The 27,841-nt window shown below is 40.2% G+C and overlaps 1 long non-coding RNA gene and 7 other non-coding genes across 8 annotated transcripts; 5 read left to right on the top strand and 3 right to left on the bottom strand.

Annotated features, from left to right (window-relative positions):
- The first annotated feature begins 1,654 nt into the window (after positions 1–1,654).
- On the top strand, positions 1,655–1,728 carry TRNAI-AAU (transfer RNA isoleucine (anticodon AAU)). Its single transcript has one exon. It is a non-coding gene; the product is annotated as a tRNA-Ile (tRNA).
- Positions 1,729–6,205: 4,477 nt separating this feature from the next.
- Positions 6,206–9,851, top strand: LOC133059804 (uncharacterized). Its single transcript, XR_009693623.1, has 3 exons — positions 6,206–6,516; positions 8,109–8,214; positions 8,594–9,851. It is a non-coding gene; the product is annotated as an uncharacterized LOC133059804 (long non-coding RNA).
- A 4,099-nt stretch (positions 9,852–13,950) lies between these two features.
- On the bottom strand, positions 13,951–14,033 carry TRNAL-UAA (transfer RNA leucine (anticodon UAA)). The gene has a single exon. It is a non-coding gene; the product is annotated as a tRNA-Leu (tRNA).
- A 541-nt stretch (positions 14,034–14,574) lies between these two features.
- On the bottom strand, positions 14,575–14,646 carry TRNAA-AGC (transfer RNA alanine (anticodon AGC)). Its single transcript has one exon. It is a non-coding gene; the product is annotated as a tRNA-Ala (tRNA).
- Positions 14,647–16,926: 2,280 nt separating this feature from the next.
- Positions 16,927–17,000, top strand: TRNAT-AGU (transfer RNA threonine (anticodon AGU)). Its single transcript has one exon. It is a non-coding gene; the product is annotated as a tRNA-Thr (tRNA).
- A 2,538-nt stretch (positions 17,001–19,538) lies between these two features.
- Positions 19,539–19,611, top strand: TRNAV-AAC (transfer RNA valine (anticodon AAC)). Its single transcript has one exon. It is a non-coding gene; the product is annotated as a tRNA-Val (tRNA).
- An 866-nt stretch (positions 19,612–20,477) lies between these two features.
- Positions 20,478–20,549, top strand: TRNAM-CAU (transfer RNA methionine (anticodon CAU)). Its single transcript has one exon. It is a non-coding gene; the product is annotated as a tRNA-Met (tRNA).
- Positions 20,550–26,754: 6,205 nt separating this feature from the next.
- TRNAQ-CUG (transfer RNA glutamine (anticodon CUG)) lies at positions 26,755–26,826 on the bottom strand. Its single transcript has one exon. It is a non-coding gene; the product is annotated as a tRNA-Gln (tRNA).
- Between the last annotated feature and the right edge of the window lie 1,015 nt (positions 26,827–27,841).

Here is a 27,841-nt window from a genome sequence, read left to right as displayed (position 1 = left end):
AGGTTGTCTCTGACTTTTGTCCTTTAAGATTGGAAAATTGTGCGAGCCTTTGTGCTAGCCTAAGAGTTTCTGTATTTGGTATTGGAACTTCTTTGCTGAGGAGAGTCTGAAAACTCCCGCTTAGGCATAGTGAACAGATCCCACTCCAATTAACAAAGCAGAACGATAGCAGAGACCTGGCAGCTAAAAGGTACAACAGAGGACCTTTCTTTGTTTATTTCACTTTGTTTTGTTTTCCGTAAGGAAACTGTTTCCTGGAGAGAAAAAAAAAAAAAAAAAAAATCAGAGAAAAAATAAAAAATCAATGTTTCTAGGGTATTTGCTCTCAATATATCTCCTTTCCTTATTGGGGAACCAAGAAAAGGAAGTGAATCACTAAATAATAGAGTAAAATTGCTAGAAAGAATTGCCCTGTCATAATAATATAGTGCACGTGGCTGATGCTCAGAGTTTTCCTTACCTGGGATAGGAGTTTTCAGATCCATGTTACATATTCAATATTAGAGCTGAGATTAATATTAATTGAAAATTGAAGCAATTAATATCCTGGTGTATAAATCAAGATGCTATAAACTTGGTTTTTTGAATAGGAGGGTCCTCAGAATATGGCCATCCACTAAAAAAATGATCAACACTGATTTTAAGGAGCAGTTTAGTGACAATGAAAAGGAAGTTCTCTAGGGTTAAATGATCAGAATGCTGACTCTACACTCTGTCCTCGGTTATTTGTAAAACGAGGATGATTGTAACATTCACCTCATAAATTAGTTATTATGTTCAAATATGTTAATTCATTTAAAGCACATAAATAGTCTTTGGTCCGAAATAATGGCTAAATAAGATTTTATTTACACCTGTGATGTCTAAATAGAAAGTACTGAAAAACTGGAACTGAAGTATTGCATAGCAACCTTAAGAAGCAAGTCCATTTTATTCTCACAACACCACATTCATTCCCAAATTCAACGTATATTTTTTTCTACCTGTCCTAAGCATCAGCTCATTTTTTCCCACCCCAGACCCAGTTCCTCATTTGTTCATGGAAAGCTTTATTCATTACTATTCCGTGGGTTCATTTAGAGCTTTTTCACATTGAGTTTTTTTCTAGCTCATTATTAAGGTTATATACCTTTCATTTATCACTAGCATTACATTTCCATTATTTGCTCTTGGAAGGAAGCTTTTAATTTTTGCTCAGGGATGGATGAGTGGGTGTTTGGATGGATGGATTATTTTAATTCAATTGTTCTTTAAAAATACTGCTGGTATTTCTTCCAGGCACTTATTCTTCTCATTTCCAAAGAGTCTGCAGGTAGAAAGACTCTTTTCCCTTCTACCATCTTTTACTGTGGTCTCCAAGATGCAAATATATCAAAGTCCTTACTATCAAATGTTCCAATTTGCCATTTTCATTAAAAATGGTTTTTTATTTGTTACAAAAGAATTTGCATTACAAAATGAATTTGCATTGGTTCCAAGAAGGTATGTTCTGAAAGGCAAGGATCTTTCTTGACCTTGATAGACTTTTTTCTTTTGTTTCCCCTTAACAGAAGTGGACCCAGTATAAATAGGACTGATATTCCCCTTTATGATAAAGAAATTCTAGAAGGTCAGCGCAATTAAAACATTAAGGAAGAGCAGTAGCTTGTATGAGGGCCGGTTAGCTCAGTTGGTTAGAGCGTGGTGCTAATAACGCCAAGGTCGCGGGTTCGATCCCCGTACGGGCCACTTTTAAGTCTAACTGGGATCACCAAGAATAGAAGCAAGTTTGAACAGTTTGTCAGCGCTGTGCTTAGACTGCCTAGTTTTACAGCTATCTTTAATATGGCAGCCTGAAGCACCTTAGGCAAAACATTCTTTGCTCTTAACACAAAGGAACAGCATAGCCTCTCCTCTCAATCATTAAAGTGTGTTTATGACAATTTAGGTCCCCTGCCTACCTCTGAACTTATAACAGCCAGCAGGGGAATGCTTTTGTTTATCCGTTTAAACCTAAATTTGTAAATCAATCATCTATGAAGGCATAGGATTTACATATTCATCTTAGACTATTCATAAATTGCCCTGGAACTTAAAATGGTGGTAGGCAATGGCAACCCACTCCAGTACTCTTGCCTGGAGAATCCCATGGGCGGAGGAGCCTGGTAGACTGCAGTCCATGGGGTCGCGGAGGGTCGGACACGACTGAGCAACTTCACTTTCACTTTTCACTTTCCTGCATTGGAGAAGGGACTGGCAACCCACTCCAGTGTTCTTGCCTGGAGAATCCCAGGGACGGGGGAGCCTGGTGGGCTGCCATCTATGGCGTCGCACAGAGTCGGACACGACTGAAGCGACTTAGCAGTAGCAGCAGCAGCAGCAGAGTCTCCTGAGTTCTTCAATTTATGCGTATCAATAGTGGATATTGGAACAAAATTAGTTTTTTAAGAAGGAAAAAGGGTGAAATGGATACCAGGTAGCAACTGTGACCAGTAGTAAAGATTGCTCACTCTACACCTCTGCAACCCTATTGCAATGTGCCTCCTGTACCCTGAAACTGCAGCAGTAAACTCTCCAATTCTCAGATCTCCTTATCACTAGGATTTCCTGTGTCACATAGCTTTTGCTGAGCAGATGTGCTTGTTAAGACTCAGTTCAGTTCAGTCATGTCCTGACTCTCTGCGACCCCATGGGCTGCAGCACGCCAGGCTTCCCTGTCCATCACCAACTCTCGGAGCTTACTCAAAATCATGTCCATTGAGTCGGTGATGCCATCCAACCATCTCATCCTCTGTCGTCCCCGTCTCCTCCTGCCTTCAATCTTTCCCAGCATCAGGGTCTTTTCTAATGAGTCAGTTCTTCGCATCAGGTGGCCAAAGTATTGGAGTTTCAGCGTCAGCATCAGTCAGTCCTTCTAATGAATATTCAAGACTGATTTCCTTTAGGATGGACTGGTTGGATCTCCTTGCAGTCCAGGGGACTCTCAAGAGTCTTCTGCAACACCACAATTCAAAAGCATCAATTCTTTGGCGCTCAGCTTTCTTTATAGTCCAACTCTCACATCCATACATGACTATTGGAAAAACCAGTTTTGACTAGACAGACCTTTGTTGGGAAAGTAATGTCTCTGCTTTTTAATATGCTGTCTAGGTTGGTCATAGCTTTTCTTCCAAGGAACAAGTGTCTTTTAATTTCATGGCTGTAGTCACCATCTGCAGTGACTTTGGAGCCCCCCCAAAATAAAGTCTCTCACTGTTTACATTGTTTCCCCATCTATTTGCCATGAAGTGATGGGACCAGATGCCATGATGTTAGTTTTCTGAATGTTGAGTTTTAAGTCAACTTTTTCACTCTCCTCTTTCACTTTCCTCAAGAGGCTCTTTAGTTCCTCTTCATTTTCTGCCATAAGGGTGGTGTCATCTGCATATCTAAAGTTATTGATATTTCTTCTGGCAATCTTGATTCCAGCTTGTGCTTCATCCAGCCCAGCATTTCTCGTGATATACTCTGCACAGAACTTAAATAAGCAGGGTGGGTGACAATATACAGCATTGACATACTCCTTTCCCGATTTGGAACCCGTCTGTTGTTCCAGATACAGTTCTGTTGCTTCTTGACCTGCATATAGATTTTTCAGGAGGCAGGTAAGGTGGTCTGGTATTCCCATCTCTTGAAGAATTTTCCACAGTTTGCTGTGATGCACACAGCCAAAGGCTTTGGCATAGTCAATGAAGCAGAAGTAGATTTTTTTTCTGGAATTCTCTTGCTTTTTCAATGATCCAATGGATGTTGGCAATTTGATCTGCGGTTCCTCTGCTTTTTCTAAATCCAACTTGAACATCTGGAAGTTCATGGTTCACATACTGTTGAAGCCTGGCTTAGAGAATTTTGAGCATTACTTTGCTAGCATGTGAGATGAGTGCAAATGTGCGGCAGTTTGCACATTATTTGGTATTGCCTTTCTTTGGGATTGGAATGAAAGCTGACCTTTTCCAGTCCTGTAGCCACTGTTGAGTTTTCCAAATTTGCTGGCATATTGAGTGCAGCACTTTAACAGAATCATCTTTTAGGATTTGAAATAGCTCAACTGAAATTCCATAACCTCCATTAGCTTTGTTCAAAATGATGCTTTCTAAGGCCCACTTGACTTTGCAGTGTAAGACTGGGAGAAATGAATATTGTGAGATAAAGGCTGAATAGCTCATCCGACATACGTCAACCTAAATAAAGAGGTAAACTGAGACAAGTTTAAATTACCAAAAATAGAGTTTATTCAGGAATAGCAAAGGCATTACAATTCAGGAAACTCATGATATATAGCAAGGTAGGTCTACTGAGGTTTTGAGGTAGTTGTATTTATGATCAAGAATGCAAAGAGGGGCAAGTCCAGTCAGATTAGGGGCTATTCATTGATTAGGAGATATGTCTCTGTCTTCTGTAAATTAGGCATTTTAGGGGAAATACGTCTCTTAGCTCTTACCTCCCATTCTTCAGAGGGTGCACATATGACATTTCATTTCATATCCTCTGGTTTGGTTTTAGCTTGAAATCCTTTCACACATGCAAGGTTGTTGGGGGTATTTTGGTTTATGTGCAGCTACTGTCTAGGATTTTGTGGAACCAGAAGTGGCAGCAGTAGGATTTCTACAGAAGCATTTTCATGGCTGGGTGCTTCGGGCAGTGTACTGTAATCTATATTTGATTCTGGTCTCCAAGAAACTCTGTGAATGCATAAGAAATCCCTTTTAATTTAACCTTATTTGTGTGGATTCTATTCAGGAACTAAGATCCTTGATTAGTTAACAACATTGTTCTCTGCAATTATGGTAAATCTATACAGTGGGAAATAAAGGCCAAAATAATTCAGTTATAAAGGATGATGATCTGTATTTGAAGTAAAGTAAAATTTAAAGGAGTTTAGGCAATTGATGGAATATAAGAGAAAGCCTTAACATTGGGAACACTGTAAATGACTTCTGACTTTTTAGTTAGCTTTCACATGGTGAGATTTACCCACCATAGATCAGTCTACAGTTTCTACTCCTTCATGGACTGTGATCATTTTGCTCACCTCTCTGATTGATAAATACCATATTTCTCTTTTTTCTTTCCTGTGCTACCCCACCGCCATAATAATCTTTTCTCTTTACCCATTCCACTGATTATGATTCTTGTTTCTCCTTTTATATTTCTATTTCTGTCCACATTCCTTGATTTTCTTTCTTCCTCAGCACTCCATCCTAGTACGCTTACCTACCATTACCACTATCTGAGAGACCTTCACATTTCTACCTCTTTCCTACTGTTCTACTCTTTCATTCACATTAACTTCATACCCAGATATCAGATTTCCCAAGACAGCTTTCTTGGACCAGGCCTGTTGGAAGTTTGTTGCCAAACCTTTGATGATGACATAATGCTTCAAGTGATCTATGTCCAAGGTCTTGATAACTTATGCACCCTAGATAAAAGGTGCCTGAGAATTCTCACTCCAGCCCTCCTTATTACTCACATATGATTTTAAAATATATGTTATATAATATATTTATAAAATATATAAAACTGGTAAAGTTTGAACAATGGTTGGATACTTGATGATCCTATTTTTGGTATTATTTTTAGATGTGATAATGATACTGTGATTACGTTTTTCAAAGGCATCCTCATTCTTAGAGATACTTAAGTTTCAGCCTTGTGTCAGTCATATGGGAGCTGGGCAGAAGGAAAAAAAGTCAGTAATACCGATTCTCTATTTAAAATATTGATATTGTATTCAATATAGTTTTTTTGCATTAATTTTTACTTAAAAAATACTTTAAAATGTTATTGTCTCTATTGCAAAGCTTTTTGGAAGTCTCCTAAATTTTGTGCCCGAGGCAAGTGTCTAACTTATCTTAGTAGGGGCTGTGTTAAAATTTATCAATGACACGTGTCTGAGATTCAAGCAATGTGTCGGAAGGAATGAGGGCTGAGTTATAGGTTAATAACATTGCCATGAGTTGGTAGAAGGTGTGAGACAGGTACACCGAATTCATCGTACTGTTCTATTTTTGCATATATACTTTTGAAGTTTTCCCAAACGATTTCTCTGTTAAACCTTCCCAACCCATTTAGAAGGCAGGGCCTAGAACAGCAGCAGCCCAGGAAGCTGTAGCAGCTAGAAGTAACCACAGAGACGCGGAAACCTCCCACGTTCCTAGAGGGGACCTGGAAATAAGGCCAGTGAAAGTAAACCATCCTGTCTCTCTATTCGACCCCAGAGGCTTAAGTGTTCGCGGTCTTGTTTTCCTGGCAGCCGGCCTCCGCGATCTCCGGAACAAACGCCGTGAATCTCGTGCCCAAGCAAGACTGCCTGGACCTTCCAGGCAGACAGAGAAGGACCAGGCTTCGCAGCCTCTGACCTGACAAAGGCAGGACTTTGGTAAATGTCCAGACACCGAAGGCTGGACTAGAGCTGGCCCCCGTGGCGCATGTTCTTGCCCAGAAGCAGCAGTTTGCAAAAACTCAGGAGGTGTCAGCGGGCAAGGATGAAGGCAAGTAAGTTTCGGCGCTTTGTCCCCGGACCCCCAACACAACCCCCGCGGGTTTGGAAGCTGAACCTAATCGAAGATTTTGCAGAGACGTATCTGGCGCGAGAGCAGATGGCATAGGCCTGGACGCTCCCCATCAGCAAAGTCCATCCGGAAGCGGCCTTGCCTTGTGGACGGTAATAGGTAGCGAGTCAAGGTTTCTGGGTGTGTTTGTGAGGGGCGGACACACGCAGGGAGAGATTCAGGCGCTTGAGCGACAGGTGCTGGAGAGATCACGTGCTCTAGATAATGCTACCTAGTGGAGAACCGTTACCCGGAAGGCAGAAATGTTGCGACTGTGTCAGGCGCACTGTTTAATGATTCTGGGCATCAAAATAAATATGAGCTGTGTAGTGGCTGGGGGCGGGGTTTAATCATCAGAAAATAGCAGTACGTCTCCAGCCAGCCTGCTCTCACCTTAGAACCACTTGGAGGGCTTTTAAATTTCCCAGGTAATGCCAGTGTGCAGTGGGTGGAAATAACCACTGGGCTACTGTCCGATCCAAGAAGTGCATCTGACTCTTTGTTCTTCTGGGCAGAAACCATTCTTCTAACACTGTCCAGTCGAAGCCATGAGGCCTAACTGGCACTTAATTTGTGTATAGAGGTTCTCAGAAGGAAATTTATCAGCAGGGTACTGAGTCCAACACTTGGATAATACAAGGAATGAGTAGAGCGAGTTCTCATTTTATCCTACTTAATCTGAGCCACTCAGCAGGTTTTTTTTTTCTGTTTAAGCAGATTTTTCTTCAATTAAAAAAAAAAACCAAGATCATTTTGTAGTTTAAAAATCAGACATGTTTGAAGATATGGTTGTATATTAGCCCACAAGTTTCAGCCAGATTGTGGCATGTGTCAGAATTTCTTTTCAAGGCTGAATGTTCTTCCATTTGCATGCCTATGCCATGTTTTGTATATCCATTTCTTCATTGATGGGCACTTGGATTGCATTCACCTTTTGGCGATTGTGAATAATGCTGGTATTGCATATGAGTGGACAGATATTTCCACAACACCCTGCTTTAAGTGCTTTGGGAGTGTATACCCAGAATTGGAATGGCTGGATCATCTGATTGTACTTTTAATTTTTTGAGAAACTTCCATACTGTTGTTTTCCATAGCAATTGCTCCATTTTACAGTTCCACCAACAATATGCAAGGATTCCAGTTTCTCCTTCTTCTTGCCAACACTTGTTGTTTTCTGAGTTTTTTGATAGTAGCCAATATGGGTGTGAGGTGGTACTGCTGTGGGTTTGATTTGCATATGCTTAATGATTAGTATCATCACACATCTTTTCCTGTGCTTATTGGCCATTAATATATCTTTTTTTTTTTCATTAATATATCTTTTTTGGAGAAATGTTTGTTCAAGTTCCTTTCCCATTTTTCAATCAAGTTGTTTTTTGTGTGATTTTTTTAAAAGATTGAATAATCTCTTGGATCTGCTATTTTTTGTAGTAATGGTAGATAAAAAGAGGGATGCTCAGAAATACGTCTGGCATCATGTTCAGTTCTGGCTTCTTGAATATGTGTGTATAAAGAAGGATTCTTGTTTTCCAGATGGACGAGGTGGAGAGAGAGTACAATCTCAGGTAGCAGAATTGTAAACAAATGCAGGTCTGAGAAATAGCCTGCTGACCTTTGCTAAAGTGTATAGCAACAGCAGGTAAGTCTGGAGAGAAAGAGCTTTATAGATCTTGTGGGAGACTTAAAGGTGTATCTTATAGTCTAATGTCATCCAATAGAACTTTGCATAATGGTGGAAATGTCCTACATCTGTGTTGTCCACCATGGTAGTCACTGGCTACCTGTGGCTGTTTAACACTTGAAATGTGCCTAGTACTGTTGAGTCTATTTTACTGAATGTTGATTAATTTTATTAACTCCATTCACCACATGTGGAGAACTTCTGGAAACATTTTTTAAAAGCAAGTGACTTCTCTAAAATATAAGTTATGAAAGGGAGGGTCTGTGACTTGGCTGGCATGCTCCCTCAACTCTACCCTCTACTCCTTTTTTCTTCTGTCTTCCTATCTGGAATTCAGACGAGACTCCTGGAGGAACAGCAGTTATTCTCAACCTATGGTAATGAAAGCCACTGAACAAAGACAATTGAGCAAAGAAGACAGAAGGAGCCTGAGAGCTTCATGGCATTCTTGACCAGTGGTGCTAGCCCTGGATGATTGACCTCAGGACCTCTTGTTAAATGACATATGCTAACATGACACTCCTTTCTGTTTAACCCACTGCAGTAGAATTTTATTTTGCAGTGAATCAAATTCTAACTGATGATATTGGCTAATGTGTGTTAGTACCTGCTTTGGGCCAGTGGACTTCTAAGAATTTTTATATACTAACTTTATTTTTTAAGCACAAATATATTTTAAAAATTTATTTATTCTTTAATTGAAGGATAATTGCTTTATGTAGTAACGTCCACACAGTGAATGACTTTATGATATAGATGAAAGTAGCAAGCAGCATTAATGTCACCTGGAAATTTGTTAGCAATGCAGGTTTGGGGGCCTGACCCCAGAGCTCCTTAGGCGGAATCTCTGGGAACAGGGCCCACAGTCTGTGTTTTAACAAACCCTCCAGGTGATTCTAGTGTCTACTGAAGTTTGACAACTTTATAGATAGGGTATTTTTACTGTCCCCATTTTACAGGTAAGTAGACTGAGCTGAATTTAAGTCATTTGCTCAATGTCACACAACTAGTAAGACTAACTCCTAAGTTTGTGTTTGTAGCCACTGTGTGACATCACATGTTCAGAATTCCTGCTCTAGAGTAGTAGCCTTCAAAATTTGAAAGCATACCCCTTTGAAAAATTATGTACCCCTTGTATGTACATTTTTAGATCAGCATCTAAAAATTTCAAATCATAAGTTCAAACAGTTGTAAAGAATGTGATTTCCAGTACATTGTAATTTGTGGCATTTTTAAAATGTGTTCCATCACTCTTCTAAATGTATCTAAATACTGTAATGAATATTTGGTTAATGAACTATCATCTATTTTAAAAAAATTGATTTTCTTTAACATTTGACATTTTATATCCTCTCTTTTGTATCTGAATTTGTATTTTCATTCCCCCACTCCACAAAAACACATTGTATTGTAACATGGTTGTTTTTTTATCTACTCTGTTGTACTTCTCTGTATGACTATATAGCTTTGAGTTAACAATTTGTTTCCTTCCTGCATTGTTATTGCAGTTTTTGTTACAGCAAATCACTGAGTGTATTAATATTTTGATAAGTTATAAGTGTAAAATAAAATTGAATTGCAAACTCTTCTCTTAATGACATGGATGGAACTAATATTTTCTAATTAATTTGTGTATCCATGGAGGAGTAGTCCTGTTGCAAGACTGATGTTGCAAGGTTCAATATCAGTTTTATGTCTATTTAATTATTAGAGATATGAAATAATTAAGTAGTTAGGAATTAAAGGAGTTTTGAAATATGAATGCAATTCCAATTATCTAACCCCTATATCACATGCTAAAATCACATTATCATTAAAATTTTCTGTTAGTCTATTGTTGACAACTGGATTGGACCCTCTTTCATGTTTGAAGGCACAGTTCAGTTCAGTTCAGTTGCTCAGTCATGTCACTCTTTGCGACTCCATGGACTGCAGCATGCCAGGCTTTTCTGTCCATCACTGACTCCCAGAGCTTGCTCAAACTCATGTCCATCGAGTTTGTGATGCCATCCAACCATCTCATCCTCTGTTGTCCCCTTCTCCTCCTGCCTTCAATCTTTCCTAACATCAGGGTCTTTTCCAATGAGTCAGTTCTTTGCATCAGGTGGCCAAAGTATTGGAGTTTCAGCCTCAGCATCAGTCTTTTCAATGAATATTAAGGGCTGATTTCCTTTAGGATTGACTGGTTGGATCTCCTTGCAGTCCAAGGGACTCAAGAGTCTTCTGCAACACCACAGCTCAAAAGCATCAACTCTTCTGTGCTCAGCCGTCTTTATGGTTCAGCTCTCACATCCATACATGAATATTGGGAAAACCATAGCTTTGACTAGATGGGCCTTTGTTGGCAAAGTAATGTCTCTGCTTTTTAGTATGCTGTCTAGGTTGGTCATAGCTTTTCTTCCAAGGAGCAAGTGTCTTTTAATTTCATGGCTGCAGTCATCATCTGCAGTAATTTTGGAGCCCACCCCAAGAAAAGAGTCTCTCACTGTTTCCAGTGTTTCCCCGTCTACTTGCATTGAAGTGGTAGGACGGGATGCCATGATGTTTGTTTTTTGAATGTTGAATTTTAAGCCAACTTTTTCACTCTCCTCTTTCACTTTCGTCAAGAGGCTCTTTAATTCCCCTTCACTTTCTGCCATAAGCGTGGTGTCATCTGCACATCTGCTGCTGCTGCTAAGTTGCTTCAGTTGTGTCCAACTCTTCGGGACCCTGTAGACTGCAGCCTACCAGGCTCCTCCATCCATGAGATTTTCCAGGCAAGAGTACTGGAGTGGGTTGCCATTGCCTTCTCCACTGCACATCTGAGGTTATTGATATTTCTCCAGGCAATCTTGATTCCAGCTTGTGCTTTATCCAGCCCAGCATTTCATATGATGTACTCTGCATAGAACTTAAATAAGCAGGGTGGGTGACAATATACAGCCTTGACATACTCCTTTCCCGATTTGGAACCAGTCTGTTGTTCCATGTACAGTTCTGTTGCTTCTTGACCTGCATATAGATTTTTCAGGAGGCAGGTAAGGTGGTCTGGTGTTCCCATCTCTTTAAGAATTTCCCACAGTTTGTTGTGATCCACACAGCCAAAGACTTTGGCGTGGTCAATGAAGCAGAAGTCGATGTTTTTCTGGAATTCTCTTACTTTTTCTATGATCCAGTGGATGTTGGCTATTTGATCTCTAGTTCCTCTGTGTTTTCTAAATCCAGCTTGAATATCTGAAAGTTCTCAGTTCAGGTACTGTTAATGCCTAGCTTGGAGAATTTTGAGCATTACTTTGATCGCATGTGAGATGAGTGCAATTGTGTGATAGTTTGAACATTCTTTGGCATTACTTTTCTTTGGGATTGGAGTGAAAACTGACCTTGTCCAGTCCTGTGGCCACTGTTGAGTTTTCCACATTTGCTGGCATATTGAGTGCAGCACTTTCATAGCATCATCATTTAGAATTTGAAATAGCTCAGCTGGAATTCCTTCACCTCAAGAAACCATCTGAGTCTGCAAGAGAATTTTGTTAATCAGTCTTTAAAGACATTCACTTTCTTACTGATAGCATTATTTAGAGTTGTTTTGTCAGATGCTTTGAGGAGACTTTGTGTCTTGGGGAAATTTGATGGGTATGCTATTGGATGGTTGAAAGTTATCTCCTATTTTTTAGTGGGAGAAGAGTTGCGACAAAAGAAGCTGGGAAAACAGAGAGTTTTCAGGCAGGTCAGTCCTAAATGAATCCACATACATATCCAAGATCAGGAAAATGATTCATTGTGTCCATTTATTCCCAGGGATATACATACTCTAGTTTCGATACTAAGCGATACCTCTTAAAATTACTATTGGCAGGTCTCTTCCTCTATCCAGAAGCCTGGGAGGGTGGGAACTTAGCCCCCCTCCACCACCAGTGCTGCATACTTAATGTTGAAATGCATGCTACAAGACAAGTAGTTTAAGGAATCAGTTGGTGGCTATTTTTACTTTATGTGTTAGATATGAAATTAATACCTATAATATGTAGTATATATAACAGGGAACATATGTGTGTATTAATCTAAAATACTAATATCAGTTTCCAGGTGTCCATAGAGATGAAACGTGAGGGTCACTCAGAGAGTCAGTAGCAGGACCCCAAGAAAGGGACAGAAAGAACAAAGATGGAGAGTGGCCCCCAGAGGCACTTGACACTCTACCTGACACAATTCAATTTTCCGTTAGAACATTTCCAGCTTCACATTTTACATTATGTGCTTTAAAAAAATAAACAAATAGAAATCTATTAGTTTTCTGTTGCCGCATACCAAGTTATCATAGTTTAGCAGATTATAACAATGCCCAAGTATCTACTCAGATTTCTGTAAGAAGTGTGAGCACTAGGTAGCTGAGTTCTCTGCTACCTAGGATTTAACGAGGCTGAAATCATACATGGGGCTGCATTCCAAGCTCTCACGGTGATGGTAAAATCCCTGCATTCTTGCTGTTGGCTGGGTGTTCTCAGCTCCCACTAGCCACCTGCATTCTGTTGGCCCCCTCCATCTTCAAAGCCAGAAACAGAGACTCTATCCCACTTCGAATCCCTCAATTCCTCTCACACTTACAATCTCTGACTTCAGAAAGAGCCCAATCCCTGTCGAGGGCTCACCTAAGTAGGTCAGGCTCACTCCTGATTATCTTCCTTTTTTAAAGTCAATGGTGCTATGTAGCATACCCTAATCATATCCACAGTATGAGGGATTGTGCAGGACTTGTACATCAAGAGGGAGGGCATCTGTGTTACCACTGAATTCTGCCTACCTCAAGAAACAACAATAGAAGTTGGATTTGGGTAGAAAGATGTTCAATAACACCACCACAAGAAAAGTGTAGATAAAAACTCCACTCAGTCAGTCAGTTCAGTCGCTCTGTCGTGTCCGACTCTGCGACCCCGTGAACCGCAGCCCGCCAGGCAGGCCTCCCTGTCCATCACCAACTCCCCGAGCCCACCCAAACTCATGTCCATCGAGTGGTGACGCCATCCAACCCTCTCATCATCTGTCGTCCCCTTCTCCTCCTGCCCTCAATCTTTCCCAGCATCAGGGTCTTTTCAAATGAGTCAGCTCTCTGCATCGGGTGGCCAAAGTATTGGAGTTTCAGCTTCAACATCAGTCCCTCCAATGAACACCCAGGACTGATCTCCTTTAGGATGGACTGGTTGGATCTCCTTGCAGTCCGAGACCATATTTTACATTTCAAACTGGAAAAACAAAATAGAAGAAAACACTTGTTTTCTGCTTTTGAGGACTCAACCACGCTTTCCAGAGTGAGTTGGAGCGACAGCCCAGGCAGAGTTGAGCTTTCTCAGTAGGACGCTTTGGAAACAATGAGAATCCTTCTCCTCACTTCCCCGGGTGCTACAGCGAACTTTTCTTCACTATTGCCTGAAGAGCAGATGGGGTCCAAGTTTCCATTTCTCTTGGAACTCAGAGCTGAAGTATTTAAATCTCTTTAGGCAGATTGTTGATTTGGTCGGTTTTCCTATGACGGCAATCTAATAGAACTTGCAGGGAAATAATTCACACACTTAATACTGCCTACTGAAGGAATTTATTTGGGTTTGAAGACAAGCAGTGTTTACACAAAAGGACAGAAAAACAGATATGTAATCTATCAAGTTTATTTCTCAAGGCCAGTACTCTCTCAGGAAAGATTTAGAAGAGCAAAAGTTCACCTACCGAGAGTGGGGTTCGAACCCACGCGGGCACTAGCCCATTGGATCTTAAGTCCAACGCCTTAACCACTCGGCCATCCCGGTCGCTGAAGGCCACTGTTCTGCAGTTATTTTTTTAAAATAGAACCAATGTATTACGCTGTGCATTTAAGAAAACACTGGATTATCTCTGGCTTTGTGGAATTGCATCAAAATATGAGGAGGATTATGACTGAGAAAACACAGCAAGCTCTCTGTGCTTTCTGAAACCGCTCACTTTTTCCTGTCCACTCTCACTAGATCACCTCAAATCCAGAGAAATGCTTGTCTTTCCTCAAGTTGTTGTTGTTGTTAGTTGCTAAGTCGCGTCCGACTCTTTTGCGACCCCATGTACTGTATCCCTCCAGGCTTTCCTGTCCATGGGATTTCCAGGCAAGAATACAGGAGTGGGTTGCTAGTTCCTTCGCCAGGGAATCCCGTTTTAGGGATCGAACCGGAATCGTCTGAATTGGAGAATTCCCATTCATTAATGCTGACCCACCAGGGAAGCCCAAGAAAAGAAGAAACGACTACGAGAGAATCACAAAACCCTTAAGCTCACTAATGGCTAATTATTCACCAGTAGTGGAGATCGAAAACTCCCAGATGGAGGTGCCGGGGATTGAACCCGGGGCCTCGTGCATGCTAAACACGCGCTCTACCACTGAGCTACACCCCCGGCTCCCTTACAGCCGAAAAAGAACATACAAGTGGAAGGAGGCCAGAGAGTAGCAGAAATTGCCACCCTAACGCCAAGTACAAGGCTTCTCAGGTACCTCTACCGAGGGCGCTGTCCCAGTTTTCCCTGAAGAGATTAGCGGTTTGCCTGCTGAATTCAACCCCCCATCGCATGACAACAGACTGGGGCCCAAAAGACACTATATTGAAACGAGCTCACTTTGGGATTACATTTGGGAATCACTAGTGGACCCAGGAAATGGCAACCCACTCCGGTGTTCTTGCCTGGAGAATCCCAGGGACGGAGGAGCCTGGTGGACTGCCGTCTATGGGGTCGCAGAGAGTCGGCCACGACTGAAGCGACTTAGCAGCAGCAGCAGCAGTGGACCCAGAGGCAGTTCAAATTCGTGACTTTGATTTTAATGGCAAAATGCTTTCACTGACAGCCCAATATGTCCCTAAAAGAAACACACTGGGCTAGGTATAGGCTGTGGTTTTTGCTCAGTCCCTGAGTCGTGTCCTACTCTTTGCCACTCCATGGGCTGCAGGCTTCCTTGTCCTTCTCTATCTTCCGGAGTCTGCTCAAATTCATGTCCACTGATGCTACCTAACCAACTTATCTTTTGCTGCCCCCTTGCTCTTTAGTCTTTCGCAGCATCAGGGTTTTTTTCCCCCAATGTGTCAGCTTTTTGCATCAGGAGGCCAAGATATTAGAGCTTCAGCTTCAGCATCAGTCCTTCCAATGAATATTCAGGGTTGATTTCCTTTAGGATTGACTGGTTTGATCTTCTTGCTGCCCAAGGGGCTCTCAAGGGTCTTCTCCAGCATCGCAGTTCGAAAACATTAATTCTTCCGCGCCCAGGTTTCTTTATCGTACATCTCTCACATCCATACACGACTACTGGAAAAAACCAAAGCTTTGACTTTACGGACCTTTGTCGTCAAAGTAGTGTCTCTGCTCTTTAATATGCTGTTTGTCATAACTTTCCTTCCGAGGAGCAAGCATCTTTTAATTTCGTGGCTGCAGTCACCGTCCACAGTGATTTTACAGCCCAAGGAAACAAAATCTGTCACTGCTTCCACTATTTCCCGTGTATTTATCCTGAAGTGATGGGACCGGATGCCATGATCTTAGTTTTTTTAATGTTGAGTTTCAAGCCAGTTTTTTTACTCTGCTCTCCAGGTGGTCTGGTACTCCCATCTCTTTAAGAATTTTCCTCGGTTATTTGCGATCCACACAGTCAATGGTAGTAGTCAATGGTAGTAATCAATGAAGCAGAAGATTTTTTTTTTTTTTTAATACTACGATCCAATAAATGTTGACAATTTGATCTCTGGTTCCTCTGCCTGTTTGAAACCCAGCCTGTACATCTGGAAGTTCTCAGTTCAGGTACTGCTGGCTACAGACAGGAAGACTAGAACTTCAAGTGCTTCCAGAAAAGACAGCACTTGTGACAATGGGGAATCTAATCTTTGCACTCAAAAGTATCCCCCGGAAGACTTATTACAAATGCAGATTCCAGAACCTTTCTTGCGATGCTCCTTTAATAAATAGGGTAGATTCCAAGAATCTTAATTTTACCAAGGACTACCAGGTAATCCTAACATCGTCTTAAATGGCAACAGTCATGTAGGAGTGCTGTAAGTTGTCATGGGGAATTTAAGAATCCATGAAATAAGCTCCCAAATAGGAAATTTATGTAACTAGAGGAGACAGAGCTGAAATGAAATCCTGAAGCACAAGTTGGAATAGAATGAATTAATATTGAACACCTAATGTGTCAATGTCTCTCAGGTAACCAAGAGAAACCCCACAAAGAAAGGATCGTGTCAGTTGTACCAGATAAGCAAAGAGGGTCCCATGACAACTGTTCAAGTTTCTGGGGCAGTCCAATTTTTACTTGTGGCTCAGCTGGTAAAGAATCCGTCTGCAATGTGGGAGACATTGGTTCGATATTTGAAAAGATCCCCTGGAGAAGGAACGGCTATCCACTCCAAGATTTTGGCTTGGAGAATTTCAGTCCGTGAGACTTTCACTTTCTTTTCAATCTTTACTTGGACTGTTCGAACTGCCTCGGTCCACAACCAGATCTTTTTGATAAATTCATGTAAAAGAAATGGTCCCCTCAAGTCCTTTGGCTGTTTAATTCTGATTTTGAATCCCTGGTCAGATCAAATTTCCATTCCTAGAAGAGATTCCTGTCCAAATGTACTTCATAGTTAAAGCTCGCCGAAAGCGCAGAAATGAAAAACAACACACTGTGACGCTTTCCGCCGTGGGGGCTTCGTGGCTTAGTTGGTTAAAGCGCCTGTCTAGTAAACAGGAGATCCTGGGTTCGAATCCCAGCGAGGCCTTCCTCTTCTTGGCTTCATAAGGTAAAACCCTTAAAAGCAAAAACTCCATGGCCTCAGACCATCAATCTTCAAAGGCTGCTGGAGAAGATATTTTGAAGGCAAGCAAAGAAGCAGGAGTTAAAAAATTAATGGCTTGTTTTCTGGTTCAGTATTAAAATAACATTTTGAGTAACAGTCGTTTTTCAGATGTGTCACTTGAAAATATTTTTTCTCTGTCTTGTCTTTTCATTTTTTATTAAAATGTCTTTCACAGAGCAAGCTTTTAAAATTTTAAGGAAGTTCACCTTTAATTCTTTCAGTAGATAAACAGTTTTCCTAGCACCATTAGTTGAAAAGACTGTAATTTCTCCATTGAATGGTCTTGGCACTCCTGTCAAAAGCCAACTGATCATATATACAAGAATCTACTTGTGGGGTCTCTATTCTATTTCATTGGTCTTTATTTCTGGGTGTATGTCAGGACCACATGGATTTGGTTACTGTAGCTTTAAAGTAAGTTGTGAGATTAGGAAGTGAGAGGACTCCAAATGTATTCTTTTTCAAGATCTTTTTGGCTATTTGGGGGTTCCACAAGAGTCAATGTTAATTTTAGGATGGATTTTGTTTTAATCTCTAAAAAAAATTGGGATTTTGATAGGGATTGTATTGAAACTGCAGATCACTTTGGGCTTTATTGACATTATAACCATATTAGTCTTACAATTCACGAATACAGATATCTTTCTATTCACTGATATCTTCTTTAATATCTTTCTTTTCTTTTTCTAAAGTTTTCTAGTTTTCAGTGTAAACCTATTCCTCCACCTTGATTAAGTTCATTCCTAAACATTTCATTCTTGTTGATGCAATTGTAGAAGGAACTGTTTGTTAATTTGCTTTGGATTGTTCATTGTAAGTGAATAAACATGCAACTGATTTTTGTATGTTGAATTTTGTGTCTTTCAATTTTGCTGAATTCTTTTATTAGCTCTAATATGTATGTGTGTGTGTGTGTGTGTGTGTGTGTGTGTGTGTGTGTGTAAAATCCTCAGCACTTTCTATGTATGACATTATATCTTTCTCTTGCCTGCTTGTCCTGGCTAGAGTTGATAGTACTATGCTGAATAGATGTAGTAAAAGTGAACACCTACGTCTTGTTCCAGGTATTAGAGAAAAAGCTTACACTTTTTCACCATTGAAGATGCTAACTGTGACTTCTTGATAAGTGACTTTTATCATGAAGATAAAATAGTTTCCTGCTATTCCTAGTTTATTGATTTTTTTTTATCATGAAAGAATGTTGTCAAATGCTTTTTCTGCATCTATTGAGATGATCCTGTTCTTTTTTCCTTCATTCTATTAATATGTTAAACCTCGCTTACATTCCAGGAATGTATCTTATTTGGTTGTGGTGTATAGTATGTTGCTGTATTCAGTTTGCTAACATTTTGTTGAGGATTTTTGCATGTATGTTCATCAGGGATATTAATCTGCAGTTTTCTTTTCTTCTAATGGCTTTGATATTAAGGGAATGCAGTCTTCATAGAATGAGTTATGTTCCATTCTTTTCAATTTTTGGACGAGTTTGAGAGGGATTGTATTAATTCTTTAAATGTTTGGTAGACTCCACCAGTGAAAACGTCTAGGTTGGACTTTTCTTTGCTGTAATCATTTGATTACTGCTTCAATATACTTAACAGTTAGAGGTCTGTCAAAATATCTGTTTCTTCATGTTTCAGATTTGGTAAATTGTGTGTTTCTGGGAATTTGTCCATTTCATTTAGGTTATCCAACATGCAGTCATACAATTTTCCATAGTGTTGGCTTATAATACTTTTGTTTGTGCAAAATCTGTAGTAATATCCCCACTTGCATTCCTAATTTTAGTAATTTGAATATCTTCTTTATGTTTTTCTTTGTAAATCTAGCTAAACATTTGTCAATTTTGTTGAACTTTTCAGAGAGTCAAATTTTGGTTTCATTGATAATTTTTCTATTGCTTCCTGCCTGCCCTTCCTGATTGCCAGTCTTACCTGAGTGCCTGCCCTATGGATTTGCAACTTGCTTAGCCAGTCCCCACAACTGGCACTCCCTAGTTTCTTCAATAAATAACCCCACCTCCCAATATAAAAATGTTTTCTTGATTCTACACAAATTGACCACCTCTGGGTAACCAGCAGGCGTATCAACAATATTCCCAGAACTTTCTAGTAACTACCCACTCTACCTACTCCCAGGGGACCACTCTTCTGACTCCTAACAAGGCAAAAGCTTCTTGTCTACACTGTAATGTAAACAATTGGCGTCATAGAATACATTCTCTTTTGCGCGTCGTTTTTTTTTGGTCTGCAGGTCTGTGAAGTTCATTCCTATACGTTATGGACTTTCTTCCTTGTTGCGTTATAGTTTGTCACGCTAACAGACCTAGGCAATTGCAGATGAGCACTTGGAAAGTTTCTATTCTCTCGACTAAAGATTGCTAGATATTTTGGTAAATAGCCCTGGATTATACACATGCTTTCACCCATCCTGACCAGAAAAACAGCATTAAACAGCGTTGTTTCCGTAGTGTAGTGGTTATCACGTTCGCCTAACACGCGAAAGGTCCCCGGTTCGAAACCGGGCGGAAACACTAACTTTTGTTTGAGGTTTCTAATTGACCACATGGTATCTTTGTTTATCTTTAAACACAGGGCCCTTCTTCCGTAGCACGAAAAAGAACAAAGTACCAAGCCACAATGAAATTCACACTGACAACTGAGAACCGTCAGCGGAGTGCTTTCATTCAGATTCTCTCTTGAGGTTTACAGAGAGGTTGTTCCTTAACCAATACCCTACCTGTTCTGGGACTAGGAAAACACGTATTTAATGAAGACACAGAAACTCCTGAAGGGACAGAAGGAAGATGGTGAAAAGAGCAAGAGGAACGTTGCGGAAGTTATCAGGCAGACGGAGAACAGGGTGAAAGCCGTCAGAGGTTTCTATCCAGGCCTTTGGTCTTCGCTGAGGACGAGAGAAAACTGTGTGTAGACATGGCCTCAAAGGGATACGAAGCCCCTTTTCATGAAGCCAAGGGCAGAGGCCTGAGAGGGTAAACCAGGTGCCTGGGAAGCTGAAAATGGCAGTTATTAATCAATATATGGAAATGCTGCTTCTAGTTTGCTCAGGGAAGCTTTCTTGAGGACGGGAAACAGAGCGAGCTAGTTAATATCCTTTCTCCTCAAGTCTGAATTCATGCCTTCCTCGGTTATCCGTAAGGAAGGACTTCGGGGGCTTTGCTCGTCTTGTTCCTCCTCTGAGCTCAGAGCAGCTCCTGAAAGAAAGATGTCGGATTATTGGCAGATTAGGAAAGCGCAACATGGAGGGGAGTACTGAGGTCATTTAATTCTTGGGGAAATTGATCTCAGGCCAAGCAAAGAGGGAGAAAAAAATATGTATTCTGACAAAGTAGCTGATATTTAATATGGTAAGGAAGAGGACAAGTATTGGCTAAGCCGGAGCAGAGTGGCGCAGCGGAAGCGTGCTGGGCCCATAACCCAGAGGTCGATGGATCGAAACCATCCTCTGCTAAGACTTTTGTAACGTCTCCAACACACGGCCTCTGAGAGTGTATTTGATTTTCTAAACTTCATTTAGGGGTTTAAAGTTTTCCTTTTTTCTCCTCAAATGACTGCACAATTTCCTTCTCGTTCAAAAGATTAGAGGCAAGTCTCATCTTTAGAGGAAGAGTTGACAAATTTCATGTTTATTTCCAACAAATTAACTTTTTGTGTTCCAGAGACTATACACCGAGGTGGGATATAATGTTTTATTTTCTTGCACATTTTCGTACACTCAAAGAAAAAACATTGTTATTGCCTGAGATCATTGGTTGCTAAAAACCTATATTGCCTTTTTACTTGAGTTGGGGGGGGGGGGGTTAGGTTCCTTTCACTCTTTTGTTCATTCTTAGGCATGATTTATAACGTTCAAGTTAATAGAAACATGCTGTGAACTCTTCTCTGAAGCAATTTATGTTACAATAATTGAGAAGACACCTTTTATACACTATCCCTGTTCATACTTACATAAACTGGATTCATGGGAATGTTACGAGAAAAAGAAGCAAAAACCTTGCATGTGGAATAATAGATAACAGTAGACTACATTTAAAAGTTTTTTGTGCATCAGAATTCCATGGAGAAACTAGAAGAAAAATAGTTTTACTGATATATTTGCAAAAGAAATTGAGAGAAAATGTCTAATTTAAATAATTGAAATGAGTGACTATGCTAAAAAATAAAATTCTTCTAAACAATGAGAATTCACAGAGGAAAATATCAAAAGAAAAAATATTAATAACAATTTGCAGGAGGTGGACCTGTTTCATTCCTTTACTTCACTGATGAATACGTTCTGATTTGGCAAAACCAACCATTTTTAACTTATTTTGCTTGCATATTCCCCTAAAAGCATTTTTAACTGAAAATGTCCAGGCACAGGAGATTTGTTGAATAAACTGAGGCATATAGACTCAGAGGAGCAGTACCATGCAGCTGCAGAAAAGATTTGATTTGAAAAGGAGTGATTTACAGGAGATACTGTTACTTATGTGAGGGGACGTACAGATGAAGAGTATAATATGCTATCCTTTTTCAAGAAGGAAGGGGAGTCAGGAAAACATATGTGTTTTCCCTTTTGAACAGAAAACAGCAAAGATAGACCAGTGAAACTGGCTATCTAAAAGTGTAGTAATAGTTCTGGGGTACATGAAGTATTGGGTTGTCCAAAACCTTCATTAAGATGTTGTGGAAAAATCAGAACGAAGTTTTTGGCCAACCCAAAACAGGGCTGGTGGGAGAAATAGAGAAGGAACAGGAAATAGTGGAAGAGAGAAAGAAATAGGAGAGTCACAGACTGTCCTTGAAGTGTGGCTCATAGAAATCAAGAGATGTTCCTCAGAGATTGAACCCTTGGCTTTATTTGCATAAACTATGCTTTCAGTTCAGTCACTCAGTCATGTCTGACTATTTGCAACCCCATGAACTACATACAGCACTCCAGTCCTCCCTGTCCATCACCAGCTCCCAGAGTTTATTCAAACTCATGTCCATTGAGTTGGTGATGCCATCCAACCATCTCATCCTCTGTCGTCCCCTTCTCCCCCTACCTTCTGTTTTTCCAGCATCAGGGTCTTTTCCAATGAGTCAGTTCTTTACATCAGGTAGCCAAAGTATTGTAGTTTCAGCTTCAGCATCAGTCCTTCCAATGAATATTCAAGACTGATTTCCTTTAGGATGGACTTCCTGTCCAAGGGACTCTCAAGAGTCTTCTCCAACACCATAGTTCAAAAGTATCAATTCTTTTGCGCTCAGCTGTCTTTATAGTCAGTCCAACTCTCACATCCATACATGACTGCTGGAACAACAATAGCTTTGACCAGACAGACCTTTGTTGGCAAAGTAATGTCTCTGCTTTTTAATATGCTGTCTAGGTTGGTCATAGCTTTTCTTCCAAGGAGCAAGCGTCTTTTAATTTCATGGCTGCAGTCACCATCTGCAGTGATTTTGGAGCCCAAAAAATAAAGTTTGTCAGTGTTTACACTGTTACCCCATCTATTTGCCATGAAGTGATGGGACAGTATGCCATGATCCTAGGTTTTTGAATGTTGTTTTAAGTCAACTTTTTCACTCTCCTGTTTCACTTTCATCAAGAGGCTCTTTAGTTCTTTTTTGCTTTCTGCCATAAGGGTGGTGTCATCTGCATATCTGAGGCTATTGATATTTCTCCCAGCAATCTTGATTCCAGCATGTGCTTTATCCAGTCCAGCATTTCTCATGATGTACTCTGCATATAAGTTAAATAAGTAGGGTGACAATATACAGCATTGACATACTCCTTTCTGATTTGGAACCAGTCTGTTGTTCCATGTCCAGTTCTAACTGTTGCTTCTTGACCTGCATATAGATTTCTCAGAGTGCAGGTCAGGCGGTCTGGTATTCCCATCTCTTAAATTTTCCACAGTTTGTTGTGATCCACATAGTCAAAGGCTTTGGCATAGTCAGTAAAGCAGAAGTAGATGTTTTTCTGGAACTCTCTTGCTCTTTCAATCATCCAACAGATGTTGGCAATTTGATCTCCGGTTCTTCTGCCTTTTCTAAATCCAACTTGAATACAGTTGAACCATGAAGTTCACAGTTCACGTATTGCTGAAGCCTGGCTTGGAGAATTTTGAGCATTCCTTTACTAGCGTGTGAGATGAGTGCAATTGTGCGGTAGTTTGAGCACTCTTTGGCAATGCCCTTTTTTGGGATTGGAATGAAGACTGATGTTTTCCAGTCCTGTGGCCACTGCTGAGTTTTTCAGATTTGCTGGCCTATTGACTGCAGCACTTTCACAGCATCATCTTTTAGGATTTGAAATAGCTCAACTGGAATTCCATCACCTCCATTAGCTGTGTTTGTAATGATGCTTCCTAAGGCCCACTTGACTTCACATTCCAGGAGGTCTGCCTCTAGGTGACTGATCACACCATCATATTTATCTGGGTTGTGAAGATCTTTTTTGTATAGTTCTTCTATGTATTCTTGCCACCTCTTAATATCTCCTGCTTCTGTTAGTTCCTTACCATTTCTGTCCTTTATTGTGATCATCTTTGCATGAAAATTTCCCTTGATATCTAATTTTCTTGAAGAGATCTCTATTCTTTCCCATTCTATTGTTTTCCTCTATTTCTTTGCATTGATCACTGAGGAAGGCTTTCTTCTCTCTTCTTGCTATTCTTTGGAGCTCTGCATTCAAATGGGTATATCGTTCCTTTTCTCCTTTGCCTTTCACTTCTCTTCTTTTCATAGCTATTTGTAAGGCCTCCTCAGACAACCATTTTGCCTTTTTGCATTTCTTTTTCTTGGGGATGGTCTCGATCACTGCCTTCTATACAATGCCACGAACCTCCAACCCTAGTTCTTCAGGTACTCTATCAGATCTAATCCCTTGAATTTATTTGTCACTTCCACTGCATAATCATAAGGGATTTGATTTAGGTTATATCTAAATGGTCTAGTGGTTATCCCTACTTTCTTCAATTTAAATCTGAATTTGGCAATAAGGATTTCATGATCTGAGCCACAGTCAGCTCCCAATCTTGCTTTTGTTGAATGGATAGAGCTTCCCCATCTTTGGTTGCAAAGAATATAATCAATCTGATTTCGGTGTTGACTATCTGGTGATGTCCATGTGTAGAGTCCTGTCTTGTGTTGTTGGAAAATGGTGTTTGCTATGACCAGTGCATTCTCTTGGAAAAACTCTGTTAGCCTTTGCCCTGCTTCATTTTGTATTCCAAGGCCAAATTTGCCTGTTACTCCAGGTATCTCTTGACTTCCTACTTTTGCATTCTAGTCCACTATGATGAAAAGGACATCTTTTTTTGGGTGTTAGTTCTAGAAGGTCTTGTAGGTCTTCATAGAACCGTTCAACTTCAGCTTCTTCAGCATTACTGGTCGGGGCATAGACTTGGATTACTATGACATTGAATGGTTTGCCTTGGAAATGAACAGAGATCATTCTGTCGTTTTTTAAATTGCATCCAAGTACCGCATTTTAGACTCTTTCATTGACTATGATGGTTACTCCATTTCTTCCAAGGGATTCTTGCCCACAGTAGTAGATATAAGGATCATGAGAGTTCAGTTCACCCATTCCAGTCCATTTTAGTTTGCTGATTCCTAAAACGTCGATGTTCACTCTTGCCTTGTCCTGTTTGACCACTTCCAATTTGCCTTGATTCATGGACCTAACATTCCAGGTTCTTATGCAATATTGCTCTTTGCAGCATCAGACTTTACTTCCATCACGTCACATTCACAGCTGGGTGTTGTTTTTGCTTTGGCTCCATCTCTTCATTCTTTATTGAGTTAGTTCTCCACTGATCTCCAGTAGCATATTGGGCACCTACCAACCTGGGGAGTTCATCTTTTAGTGTCCTATATTTTTGCCTTTTCCTACTTTTCATGGGGTTCTCAAGGCAAGAATACTGAAGTGGTTTGCCATTGCCTTCTCCAGTGGACCACATTTTGTCAGAACTCTCCACCATGACCCATCCATCTTGGGTGGCCTTACATAGCATGGCTTATAGATTCACTGAAAGAGGGAAACTATGCTTTATCACATCTTAGATATCTCAAACAAATGCTGAAACCTTTATGACCTATAATTTTTATTTTCTGGATCTCTTCAAAGCCTGCAGGGTTCACCAAGGAAAAGACACTTTTTAATGGCACCAGCACCTTTACTTTAAGTAAGATAACTAAATAGAGATCCAAAGGACTGAAACCTAACTCCTGAGATTTCTGTACTCCAGGATATCTGGTTTATATGTATGCTTATTCAATGTGTTCTCAACTTTTACCAGAAGCTTGAAATTACACAATGAAACATTATTTGAATCTCCAACCTCCCCTCCTTTATCTTCTTATTCCCCTTCACCTGAAAATGTCAAATGCCCTAGGAGAATGCTTTATGGGCAGTGAAATGTATTAAAAGAAAATCTAATCAGAAGTTCCTAGCATTGTCATAAGTATCCATAAAGGGAAATAAATTTATGAAATAGATAAAATAATATAGACAGTAATAAATGACAAAGTTGATATTTCAATTCAGTAGATAGGCAAAGATAATTTTAAAATAAACTGTGATGACATAACTAACTGCCTATGGCAGAAAACAGAGATGAACATTTACCTTCAACAAGTAACAAATCACATTTCAGATTGATTAGTGATTTAAATACAAAATATAAAATAATAAAGCATGTAGTTGCAATTAATAAGAAAACTCAGAAGAAAAAAATATTTACTTGGAAACTGTAGCATAAGAAATGTTTGAGCAACTACGGCTTAGTAAAAATATGCTTTGGTGAAAGTCTACAAAAAAAGTAACCGATCTTAAATGGCAAATTCACATAAGAAAGAAATCTACCTGAAAATTAGAAATAAATGTGTCTAAGAATGAGATGATGGTGAGGGAGCTGCTTTGGTTTATCACTTCATTGTTTTAACCTAGGACAGTATCCTTCAGCTATCTTCATTTCTTAGAGTCTTTATGAATTTTCATAATATTCTGATGCTCTCACATTGCCTTCCAGTGGTTTTCAAAATTGTTTCTTCATAAGTTTAAATCGTCCTAAAGAATATAATTGCCAACATTTTCACAAAGAAATTGGTAAAATTTGAACATTAAAATAATCCAGTCCATCGCTGAATTTTATCCATTGGTACCCAAGAGCAATTTGATATATGCTAGCATCCTTTAAAAGTATACTCGATATACTTTTATTTAACAGTCAACAGTGTTCATGAATTCTTTTTCTTTCAAAGATATTTCTATTTTATAGCTACCATGAAATTTTAACCCTCCATATTGCATTTTTCTATGCTTAAATGCTGTGACTATTACTCTGAAACAGAAAAATATATTAAAAGATGAATATAATTTTAACTATATCTGGTGTGTGTTTTGTATTTCAAGGTCTCCCCCCCTCCCCTAGTTTGAGTTGTTTTCAAGTTTAATAGTAGCAAGTGACCAATAAAAAGTAAAGAAGTAATTTTTGAGAAGCATTTAGTGTAGGAAAAGAAAATTTGTACTTGAACTTAGTAAGAGGGATAGCGCTTTTTCCCTAGCCCTTGTGTCTGCGGGTGAAAGCTTCCAGGGGTTGCAATGAGAAGACTTTCATAGAAATAAGTGTTATCAGAAATTTACACAGAGGGGATGTGAAATCAGATAAAAACAGATCTTCTGTAGGTCCCACCGAGATTTGAACTCGGATCGCTGGATTCAGAGTCCAGAGTGCTAACCATTACACCATGGGGCCCGTCCTAAATAAGGACCTGCTAAATTCTTTGATGATATAATTCTTCCTCCCTAAGAACCTTGATGCGGTTTTCTAAAGGGTAAAAATACATTCTGCATTTCCTCCTCTAGGATTAAGTCATGAACCCTTACCTGTCACATGCCTGTATCTATCTTCTAAGCCAGACTCTACTGGAAAACATCGCCTCCCCAATGTTAAGAATCCTCCTCTCCACCCACCCATTCCCATGGAGTGCTCGGTTTCATGACAACCGTTTTATTCTGTTACTTCACCCAAGGCTCACAGTTGTCCTACGAGATGGGGATCATTGTTGCTATTTTACAGATGAATAACCTGAGGCAGAGACCTGGTGTCTTTCACCCTTTTCTCTCAGATTCTATTACTTCACGGAAAATCGTCTTTTTCTAGGGTGGTAAGCTGAAGCTCCAACACTTTGGCCACCTGATGCAAAGAACTGACTCATTGGAAAAGACCCTGATGCTGGAAAGATTGAAGGCAGAAGGAGAAGGGGATGACAGAGGATGAGATGGTTGGATGGCATCACGGACTCGATGGGCATGTGTTTGAGCAAGCTCCGGGAGTTGGTGATGGACAGGGAAGGCTGGCGAGCTGCAGTCCATTGGGTGGCAAAGAGTCGACAGGACTGAGCAAGTGGACTGAACTGATTTACCTCTTTTGCTGACGCGTTATGGAAAGATTTACCAGAGTCGCAGATGAGACACTGACGTTTAAGGAAAACTGAATTAAACATGCTTGGAAGATGCGATTGGAGTAAGATCCCTGCAGCCCTGGGAGCACAAAGCGAAGCCAGGGAGGTGAGGGGAAAGGGAAGGAAAGGCCCTCGGGAGTCTTCCTAGGACCGAGTCCAGCCCTATTTTCACCAACAGAAACTACGCAGAGACTTCCAAATGGACACAGAGAAGATTCCCCTGCTGCCGCATCGGTTTCCCGCACACACATCGGCGTCCACGCTTCGTGAAAACCTGCAAGATAATCAGTTTCTGTGATGGGTCTT

The sequence above is a fragment of the Dama dama genome, chromosome 7, assembly GCF_033118175.1.
Source record: "Dama dama isolate Ldn47 chromosome 7, ASM3311817v1, whole genome shotgun sequence".
Lineage (NCBI taxonomy): Eukaryota > Metazoa > Chordata > Mammalia > Artiodactyla > Cervidae > Dama > Dama dama.
The sequence above is the reverse complement of the archived record's forward strand: the minus strand, read 5'-3'. Positions and strand labels throughout refer to the sequence as shown.